The sequence below is a fragment of the Trichechus manatus genome, unplaced genomic scaffold (genome assembly GCF_000243295.1).
Source record: "Trichechus manatus latirostris isolate Lorelei unplaced genomic scaffold, TriManLat1.0 scaffold00108, whole genome shotgun sequence".
NCBI lineage: Eukaryota > Metazoa > Chordata > Mammalia > Sirenia > Trichechidae > Trichechus > Trichechus manatus.
The window spans coordinates 5,450,259-5,461,192 of record NW_004444044.1 but is presented as its reverse complement, the minus strand read 5'-3'; the positions used below and the strand labels follow the sequence as shown (position 1 = coordinate 5,461,192).

Genomic DNA, 10,934 nt, shown 5'->3' with positions numbered 1-10,934 from the left:
ACTGGACTCAGTCTGGTGGAGGCCTTGGTAGCTGTGGTCCATTAGTCCTTTGGACTAATCTTTTCCTTGTATCCTGTTCTCTTCATTCTCTCTTGTTCCCCAAGAGGTGAGACCAGTGGAGTATCTTAGATGGCTGCTCACGGGCTTTTAAGACCCCAAACACTACTCACCAAGGTGGAACGTAGAACATTGTCTTTATAAACTGTGTTATGCCAATTGAGCTAGATGTTCCTAGATTTAGATTTTTAAAACTGTGTGTCTGTGCAACATATCCATTTGTATTTTTCTTTCTGAAAGTTTCCTGATCGTATTATTAATTCTGTTTTTATGGGATTGTTTGTTTTTGTATAACTTATGTTAACAAATGTAAATAAAACAAAGTTGCCCTTTGTCATTTGTGAAGCAAGTAATTTTTTTTTTTGTTAACCTGGAATTTATACATTGAATCTGTGTGACTTATTTATACACATGTATGTGTGTGTGTGTGTGTGTGCATGTGACAGAGAGAGGTTTTTTTTTTTTTTTGCCATTCCAAAATATTTAATTGTTACGTATCCAAATTTAATATTTTCTTTATTGACCTTAGATTTTGGTTTTCATATAGAAGTTTTTCTCTATTCCGAAATTACAATGAATACCACTCACATCTTTTTCCCTAAAATACTCACACTGACAGATTTGTCTGTGTGATACTTTATTAAATTTTCATGCCTATTAGAATTGATAAAATGTCGGTTTTAACTCATTTCTGACATTTGAAAAAAAATTGCGTGGATGCTTGAAGAATAATAGATGCTCTAAGTTCATTGTAAAACATTGTATATATGTCTACTTTGTGTATTTAATGAGCTTTTTGATATGATATTCAAATCTTCTTCATCCTGTATACTTTTTTATTGTGTCCTTTATCTACACATATCTGATATAATTATGTTCAAGTGTCAGAACTGTTTAAGCTTTACTAAAAATTTTATCACTTTCTGTTTTGAATATATTTCAGTCTTCTTATGTGTTAGGCAATTCATGAGGATTTTACCTCATTAATGAATAGTACCATTTATTTATATGCTTTTCCTTCAATTCTGTTTTACATGATATTAATATTTTTATATTAGCTTTCTTAATATTACCTGATATATCACTTTGAATTCCAGTCTTGTTAGTTTTCCTGCATTACTTTTATTTCGTTAGTATAAGAGCATATATTTTTTAATTCTATCAGTATGCGTTATTTACGTGAAGAATTTGAACCATTTTTTTCTTGGTAAGTACAGATTCACCTGTCTCTGTGTCATGAAAAAAATATTTTGCTTTCTTGAGACTTTTTGTTTCTTTAGTAAAGTTTTTTGTTAACTTGGTAAAAATTTTTCCTGTTTTTTTTCCCTCTGATATAGAATTTAACATTGTTTTTTATTCTCCTAGTCTTTATCAATCAGTTTGAACATACACAATTTAAAGTTATGCATTTCTCTTTGCAACTAAGATGAAGCATTTAATAAAATCCTATGAAATTAACAAAAATTTTATCATATTTTCATTTTCCTCTTTATTCCATCCATCCCTGATCCTTCAGTGTTGAAAACACTTGAAATCCAGTATTTATTTATTAATGCTTAGTATCTTACAAATAAAATTGTTTAATTCCACTAGTTCCTTTGCTCTTTATCATTTAAAAAAAAACAAACATTTATTTTGTTTTTGTTGTTGAGAATATACACAGCAAAACATACACCAATTCAACAGTTTCTACTTGTATAATTCAGTGACATTGGTTACTGTCTCTGAGTTGTGCAACCATTCTCAACCTCCTTTTCTCAGTTGTTCCTCCCTCACCCTGAAGTCTTCTTTAAACTAAGCAAGAGTTTAGCTTAATTAGTAAAGAATGTCTGCCTTGAGCACTGTGTTCTTATAAAGAACTATCCATATGGGATCAAATTGACAACACCAACTCAAAGGGTTAGAGAAGAAACTTAGGGGGCAGTGAGTTCACGTTAATGGTGAGGAATAACTCAGAAAAGGAGGGTAAGAATGGTTGCACAACTTGAAGAACGTAATCAATATCAATAAATTGTACACGTAGGAGTTGTTTAACCAGGGTAGGTTTTGCTGTGTACATTTTCAGCAATAACACAATAACAAAATAAATGATTAAAAAAAAGACATAATACTACTGTAATAGCATAAGTACTAAGCCCAACCCTGAGATAACATAGTTAAAGGCACTCTTCCTTATAAACTTCTTTTACCTCCTGCTATATCCCTTACTTATATCAAAGAAGAATCAAGTTCTGAAGTTAAAATGTAACTCCTCCATATCAAAGTCAAAGAAATTGAGCTCTTACTTATCCAAGAAGCAAGCTATCAGGAAGCTAAAATATACCCTGAAATGATAGCCCCTGTACACTCTGCTGAGTCAGAACTAAAGCCACTCCTGAAGGCCACTTTTCAGCCAAAGATTAGACAGGCCTATAAAACAAACAATGACTAAGCTGAGGAACATGCTTCTTAGTTCAAACAAGTATAGGAGACCAAATGGGTGACACCTGCCCAAAAGCAAAGATGAGAAAGAAGGAAGGGACAGGAAAACTGGACGAATGTACATGGGGAAACCGGGATGGAAAGGGAATGCAGGAGAGTGCTGACATATTGCAGAGATTGCAACTAATGTCACAAAACAATTCGTGTATAAATTTTTGAATGAGAAACTAATTTGCACTGTAACCTTTCACCTGAAGTGCAATGAAAAACAAGTTAAAATTTAACTATTTTACTTTAAAGTCGATAAAAATTCAATTACGATGAATCAGCCCAAGTGGCAAGCAAATAGATGAACTTGAGTTTGTGTAGTGTGTTTAGTGAATCTCTGCAAACCTCCCAAGTGCTATCTCTAGACTTGGAGGAGATGACCTTATATATAGAGTGTCTCCATCTTTAGAAGAAAGTCTTATGTCTACAAAGGTGGCAATTTAGGTGATAACCAAACCAAAACCAAACCCAGCGCCATTGAGTCTATTCTGACACATAGGGATCCTACAAAACTGTTTATTCTTATTTGTTGTTTATTTGAAATTTCCTAAGCTGGCCTTCTGCATTTCCAACCCCAAAGATTCTATTAACTGTATTCCATTTTCCCTGCCTTTACCTATCCTCTGGCTATGGAGACATACATAACCATATTCAAGTTTTGCATCACTTCTCCATTCAAACGTGGCTATTATTCAAATTCTACCTCAGTCACTTGATTTTATTTGAAAATCTGCTCATCAAATGGGTCTACTGAGGTAGAGGGGTTGGCATTCTTGGACAAAGCTTTACCTTCAGGTCTTGTAGCACTCCTTTACTGCTAAAACTATTTAAAAAATAAAAAACAAAACAAGCAAAAATAACTTTGCTACTTGAGTGACGTTTTCATTTTCCCTTGCTTACTTGTAAAGGAGTGAACCTTCCAAATAACTGGGTCATTGAACAACAAGAACACATGTAAATTCAAGGCAAAACCCACAATTTCCTCATTGTCAATAAAGCAGTGTTTGTTCATATCTGAAAAAGTCTTTATGCATCTGAAAACGTCTTTTTATATCTGAAAGGTTCGGCAGGGCTGGCTTCATGGTTGTGTGACCTATGCACTCACACAGAGCCCTGAACTTCAGAACTTGGTTTAATGCTCTGCTGTTGCTATCTTGAACTTTTTAATAATTTTTGAACAAGAGAACCTACACTTTAATTTTACATTGGACCCTGCAAATTATGCAGCCAGTCATTAGGGTTGGCATTGCAAAAGCCATCTATGAAATTGTTTTCTGTTACAGCATGAGTCAGCAAGCTGTGAGCCAAATCCTACCTGCCACTTATTGAACCATAGCTATGCCCTTTGTTTCAAGTCAATTATGATACCAAATCATACCAGTTTACCAAATCTTTGTAATCTCTTTATTTTTGCCTAACCTAAGGTCATAAAGCGTTTTTCCCTACCTTTTCTTTTTTTCCAGTAGTTATATAGTTTTATGTTTATGATCTGTTTTGAGTTAATTTATATATAGTGCAAGATATGATTCAAAATCCATATTATGCATGTGAATATCCAATTGTTTCAGTAGCATTTGTTGAATATACTATTGTTTCTCAGTTGAATTGCCTTTGAACTTTCTTAAAGTTTATACATGTGTGAGTCTATTTCTTGACTCTCTTCTGTTTCACTGATCTTTTACCTTGATGCCAATATCACACTGATTTGATTATTTCAGCTTTTTAATAAGACCTGCATTTAAGTAGTATAATTTATTTAACTTTGTTCTTTTTCAAAGATGTTTTCGCTACTTATTCTAGGTTCTCTGAATTTTCATTTTGTTGTTGCTTTTAGTTGTCATCAGGTAGGCTCTGACATACAGCAACTTCATATACAAGAGAACAAAATGTTGCCTAGTCCTGTACCAACCTCACGGTAGTAGGCATGCTTGAGTCTATTGTTGCAGCCACTGTGTCAATCCATTTCTTTGACTATCTTCCTCTTTTTTGCTGACCCTCTACTAAAGATGTCGTTCTCCAGGGACTGGTCCCTCCTGATAACATGTTCAAAGTAATTGAGACTAGGTCTCATCATCCTCACTGCTAAGGAGCATTCTGGCTGTTATTCCTCCAAGACAGTTTTGTTTATTCTTCTGGCAGTCCATGGTATATTCAATATACTTTGCCAACACCATAATTTAAATGCATTACTTCTTCCTCAGTCTTCCTTTTTCATTGTCCAGCTTTCACATGCATATGAGGCAATTGACAAGACCATAGTTTTGGTCAGGTGCACCTTAGTCCTCAAGGTGACATTTTTGATTTTCAAGAATTTAAAGAGGTGTTTTGCAGTAGATCTGCTGACTGTAATAAGTCCTTTGATTTCTTGAACCTTGCTTCCATGGGCATTGACAGTTGATCCAAATAGAATGAAATCCTTAACAACTTCAATTTCTCTCCATTTATTATGAAGTTGCTTATTGGTTGGGTTGTAAGGATTTTTGTTTTCTTTACATTCAGGTGTAATCCATACTGAAGGTTGTAGTCTTTGATCGTCATCAGTAAGTGCTTCAAGTCTTCTTCACTTTCTTAAAGCAACCTTGTGTCATCTGCATATTACAGGTTGTTAATTTGTCTTCCTCTAGTCCTCATGCTGTGTTCTTCTTCGTATAGTCCAGCTTTTCAGACTATTTTCTCAGTATACAGATTGAATAAATATGGCGAAAGGATACAACCCTGCCTCACACCTTTTCGAATTTTAAACCGTGCAGTATCCCCTTGTTCTTTTTGAATAACTGCTTTTTGATCTATGTACAAGTTTTTTATGGAGCACAATTAAGTGTTTCGAAATTCCCATTCTTCATAATATTATACATGATTTTTTATGATCCACACAGTTGAATGCACTTATGTGATCACTAAAATATAGGTAAACACCTTTCTGGTATTCTTTGCTTTAAGCCACGATCCATCTGCCATCAGCAATGATATTCTTTGTTCCATATCCTCTTTTGAATTCAGCGTGAATTTCTGGCAGTTCCCTGTTGATGTACGGCTGCGGCTATTTTTGAATAATCTTCAGCAAAACTTTGCTTGAATGTGATATTAATGTTATCGTTCTATAATTTCTGCATTCCATTTGATTATCCTTTTTCGGAGTGAACACAAATACGAACCTCTTTGTTGGTTGGCATGGTAGCTGCTTTCCAAATTTTTTGACATAGGAGAGTGAGCTTTCCATCCTTGCATTTTTTTTGCATTATATTGGCTAGATTAAAAAATATTACATCAATATTTACATGGGATATTGATCTGTAGTTTTCTTTTTTGTAGTTTCTTTATATGCTTTGTATACAGGCTTAATAGTTGAGAAAATTTTTTATTTTGCATTTTTAGAGTTTATGTAGAAAAAATATTATTTTTGTCTTTCAAAGTTTGGTAGAATTTCCAAATGAAGCCATCTGGAGCTGCAGTTTTCCTCATGAAAAACTTTAAAACTACAAGTTCGATGTCTTTATGGAAATATTTTAAACTACAAATAATAGATATTGGTCCAAACGGTTATATATATTTTTCTTGAATGATCTTGGTAGTTTGTATCAGTCAAGGGCTCTTTTCATTTCACATAAGTTGTGAACTGTATTGGCATAAAGGTATTCATAATATTCCCTTATTATATTTATAGAATCTGTGATGATTTCACCATCCCCATTACTAATAATTGAAAATTGTGCTTTTTTATGATTTTTTTTTTTCTGATTAGTCTGGCTAGAGGTTTGTTTGTTCGTTTTTTTCAAGTTCATTGTATGTTATAAGCTTTTCTACATCTACAAAAAATTCTACTGGGATTTTAATAAAAATTTAGAAAAAAAGAAAAAAGTAGTTGTATACAAGTGGAATTCTCTTGCTCAGAAAAATAAATTCCATTAAGGAATTTGAAAAAAAAGTTGAATTCAGATTCTTTAATAAACTTTTAAAAGCAAATAAATATGCCCAATGACTGTATCCTGTAAATACCATTCTGAAACTAGTATTCAATTCAATCAAAATTAGATTGAAAAGGAGTTCTGTTCCAAACATGTTAAGGTGAAGATGCCTGTATCATAGCTCAAAGGGGAATTCAATAAGTTTGGAGCTGAGAAGAGAGGTCTGGGCTAGGGATAAAGATTTGGAGACCATCACCACATGAATGGAAGAAAAATCCATATTCAAGAACAACCTCTACCATGGGAAGTATTTAAAGCAGGAAAAAAAAAAAAAAAAGAAGAAGCCAAGGACAGAATACTAGGGAACACCAGCAGAAAAAATGAACCGCGGAGGATATTGAGAGGGCCAGGTGAGGAAGATAAGAGAGAAGGTTGAACAGTATTGTGGAAGCCAAGACTAGAGAGAATTTAGAGAAAAAGGGAGTTACCAGTCCCACAAGGAAGGCAGTGAGGGCAACAGTAAAGACAGGGTCCCAGATTGGATGCTTAGGAGGTTGCTGGAGACCTTTACCAGAGTGGTTTCAGGGGAGTGTCAGTTTCTTCATGTCTGAGAGTGTCTAAATAGGTAATCTCAGAAATCTCTTCAACTTCTAAAATTTCAGAGATCCTAACTTTAAGAATTAATGTCTTCTACTATCTATATGGAGCCCTAGTAGCGCAGTGGTTAAGGGCTCAGCTACTAACCAGAAGATCGGCAGTTCGAATTCACCAGCCACTCCTTGGAAGCCCTATGGGGCAATTCTACATTATCCTATAGGGTCTATGAGTTGGTCTCTACTCAACAGCAATCGGTTGTTTTTTTTTTTGGTACTGTCTATATGGGATCAAATTGACAACAGCAGTTGGAAATGTTAGAAAGTTTAGAGGGCAATGAGTTTATGTTAATGGTAGAGGAATAATTCAGAAAAGGAAGGTGAGAATGGTTGCACAACTTGAAGAAAGTAATCAATGCCACTGAAATGTACATGTAGAAATTGTTGAATTGGTGTATGTTTTGCTGTATATAATTTCAACATCAAAAATATAAAATAGATTATTTAAAAAAAAAAGAAAAAAAAACAAAGAATTACATTAAGCCTATAGATAAATTTGGGAAGGATTGAGGTCTTTACTATAATGTGACTTCCAATCCATGAACATGGTATGTCTATCCATTTATTTGTTTGTTGTTGTTAGGTTTTATAGAGTCGTTTCCTACTCATGGTGACCCTATGTACAATAGAACAAAAGACTGCTTAGTCCTGCACAGTCCTCATAATTCTTGCCATGTTTGAACTCATTGTTGAAGCCACTGTGTAAATCTGTCTCATTGAGGGTGTTCTTCTTTTTCATGGTCCCTCTATCTTGCTAAGCATGATGTCTTTCTCCAAGCACTGATCCCTCCTAATAACATGTGCAAAGTACATAAGATGAAGTCTCGCCATTCTCACTTCTAAAGAGCATTCTGGCTGTACTTTTTCCAAGACAGATTTGTTTGTTCTTCTGGCAGTCCATGGTATATTCAATATTCTTTGTCAATACCATAATTCAAAGGTATCAATTCTTCTTCATTCTTCCTTATTCATTGTCCAGCTTTCAGATTCATACTAGCGACTGAAAATACAATGGCTTGAGTCAGGGACACCTTAGCCCTCAAAGTGACATCTTGGCTTTTTAATACCTTAAAGAGGTCTTTTGCAGCAGATTTGCCCAATTCAATATTTCATTTGGTTTCTTGATGGCTGCTTCTGTGGATGTTGATTGTGGATCCAAGTAAAATTAAATCCTTGACAACTTCAATATTTGCTTAGTTGATCAGGATGTTGCCTATTGATCCAGTTGTGAGGATTTTTGTTTTCAGTAATCCGTACTTATCTTCATCAGTAAGTGTTTCAAGTCTTCTTCATATTCAGCAAGCAAGGTTGTGTTATCTGTATATGGCAGGTGGTTAATGACTCTTCCTCCAAGCCTGATGTCCCATTCTTCTTCATATAGTCCAGCTTCTCAGATTATTTGCTCAACATACAGATTGAATAGGAATGGTGAAAGGATACAATCCTGATGCACATCTTTCCTGACTTTAAACCACTCAATATTCCCATGTTCTGTTTGAACGACTGCCTCTTGGTCTATGTACAGGTTCCACATGAGCACACTTAAACGTTCTGGAATTCCCATTCTTTGCAATGTTGTCCATAATTTGTTATCATCCACACAGCCAAATGTTTTTGCATAGGCAGTAAAACACAGGAAAACATCTTTCTGGTATTCTCTGCTTTCAGCCATGATCCATCTGACATCAGCAATGATATCCCTTGTTCCACATCCTCTTCTAAATCCCACTTAAATTTCTGGAAGTTCCCTGTAGATGTACTGCTGCAACCATTTTTAAATTATCGTCAGCAAAACTTTACTTGAGTGTTATATTAATGACATTGTTCAAAAATTTCTGAATTCTGTTGACTCGCCTTTCTTTGTAATGGGCACAAGTATGGATCTCTTTCAGTCAGTTGGCCAGGTAGCTGTCTTCCAATATTTCTTGTGATGATTGAGCATTTCCAGCTTTGCATCTGTTTGTTGAAACATCTCAATTCATATTCCACCAATTCCTGGAGCCTTGTTTTTTGCCAATGACTTCAGTGCAGCTTGGACTTCATCCTTCAATACTATTGGTTCCTGATCATATGCTACCTCCTGAAATGATTGATCGTTGACCAAATCTTTTTGGTAAGGTGACTCTGCGTATTATTTCCATCTTCTTTTGATGCTTCCTGTGTCATTCAATATTTTACCTATAGAATCCTTCAGTATTGCAACTTGAGACTTGAATTTTTTCTTCAGTTCTTTCAGCTTGAGAAATGCTGAGCGTGTTTTTCCCTTTTGATTTTCTAACTCCAAGTCTTTGCACGTGTCATAATGCTTTTCTTTGTCTTCTCTAGCCACCCTTTGAAATCTTCTGTTCAGCTCTTTTACTTCATCATTTCTTCCATTTACTTTAGCTACTCTACATTCAAGAACAAGTTTCAGAGTCTCTTCTGACATCCATTTTGGTCCTTTCTTTCTTTCCTGTCTTTTAAATGACCTTTTGCTTTCTTTATGTATGATGTCCTTAATGTCATCTCCCAACTTCTCTGGTCTTGGGTCATTAGTGTTCAATGCGTCAAACCTATTCTTGAGATGGTCTCTAAGTTCAGGTGGGATATACTCAAGGTTGTATTTTGGTTGTTGTGGACTTGTTCTAATTATCTTCAACTTCAACTTGAGCTTACATAGGAGCAATTGATGGTCTGTTCTACAGTTGGCCCCTGGCCTTTTTTTGACTGATGATATGGAGTTTCTCCATCTTCTCTTTTCACAGATATATTTGATTTTTATTCCTGTATATTCCATCTGGTGAGGTCCGCATGTGTAGTTGCCATACATGTTGTTGAAAAAGGTATTTAATGTTATCCATAGTTTGTTATGATCCACACGGTTGAGAGTCTTTGAATAGTCTATGAAACACACGTAAATATCATTCTGGTATTTTCTGCTTTCAGCCAAGATCCATCTGACATCAGCAATGATATTCATTTATTTAGATTTTTGTAGTTTTCAGCATATGCGTTCTATACATGCTCAGCCCAAATGACAGCACAGGGGCCAGGTCAGTTTTTCAATATCTTTAGCTGGAGTAAAGTAGATATTGCCAAAAAGATTTTTTGTTCGATTAGGCCTCCCTCTCCTGGTCCTTTGGCAATACACCCATCTAAATACCACCATAGTCAAGATATGAAACATTTCCATTACCTGAAAAGTTTATTCCTCTTCCCAGTCAATCCATTCTGTTCTCCTAGACTCAAACAACTGCTGATTTGCTTTCTGTCACTATAAGTCATATTTATACCTTTTTCTCAGATTCCTGTAAGTGAAATTAAATAGTTTGTTTTCTTTTGTGTTTGCCCTCTGTCACTAAACATAATGATTTTGATATTCCTCCATGTTGTTGCATGTATCAATAGTCTATTTATTTTTATTCCTGAGTAATAGCCCATTTTTATGAATATACTAAAATTGGTTTATCTGTTCAACTATTGGTGGACATATGGTCACTTCTAAATTTTTGCTATTATGAAGAAATGTCCTAGAAACATTTATCAAAATGTTTTTCATGGATATATGTTTCTAGGTAAATTCTTAGGATTGAAATTATTGGGTCACAATGTAAGTGTTAAGATACTTTTTCTTCGCATTTAACCATCTTGATAGCATCACCTACATAAGAAACTAAAACTTCATCCAGAGACAAAAGAAACATTAACATAAGATAGCAGAAGAGATTTAATGACAGATAGTAGGAAGACTTCCTCATAAGAAAGTTATTAAAACACTAGAATGACTTACCATAGGAGAATAGGATTTTTTATTTTTGGTGGTAAAATACATTTTACATAAAATTTGTCATTTTAACATTGTTTATGGGTA

The 10,934-nt window shown here is 34.6% G+C and overlaps 1 protein-coding gene across 1 annotated transcript in view; it reads right to left on the bottom strand.

Annotated features, from left to right (window-relative positions):
• The window catches only part of LOC101352043 (UDP-glucuronosyltransferase 2A3-like), a 173,994-nt gene that overhangs the window by 133,637 nt on the left and 29,423 nt on the right, over positions 1 to 10,934 (bottom strand).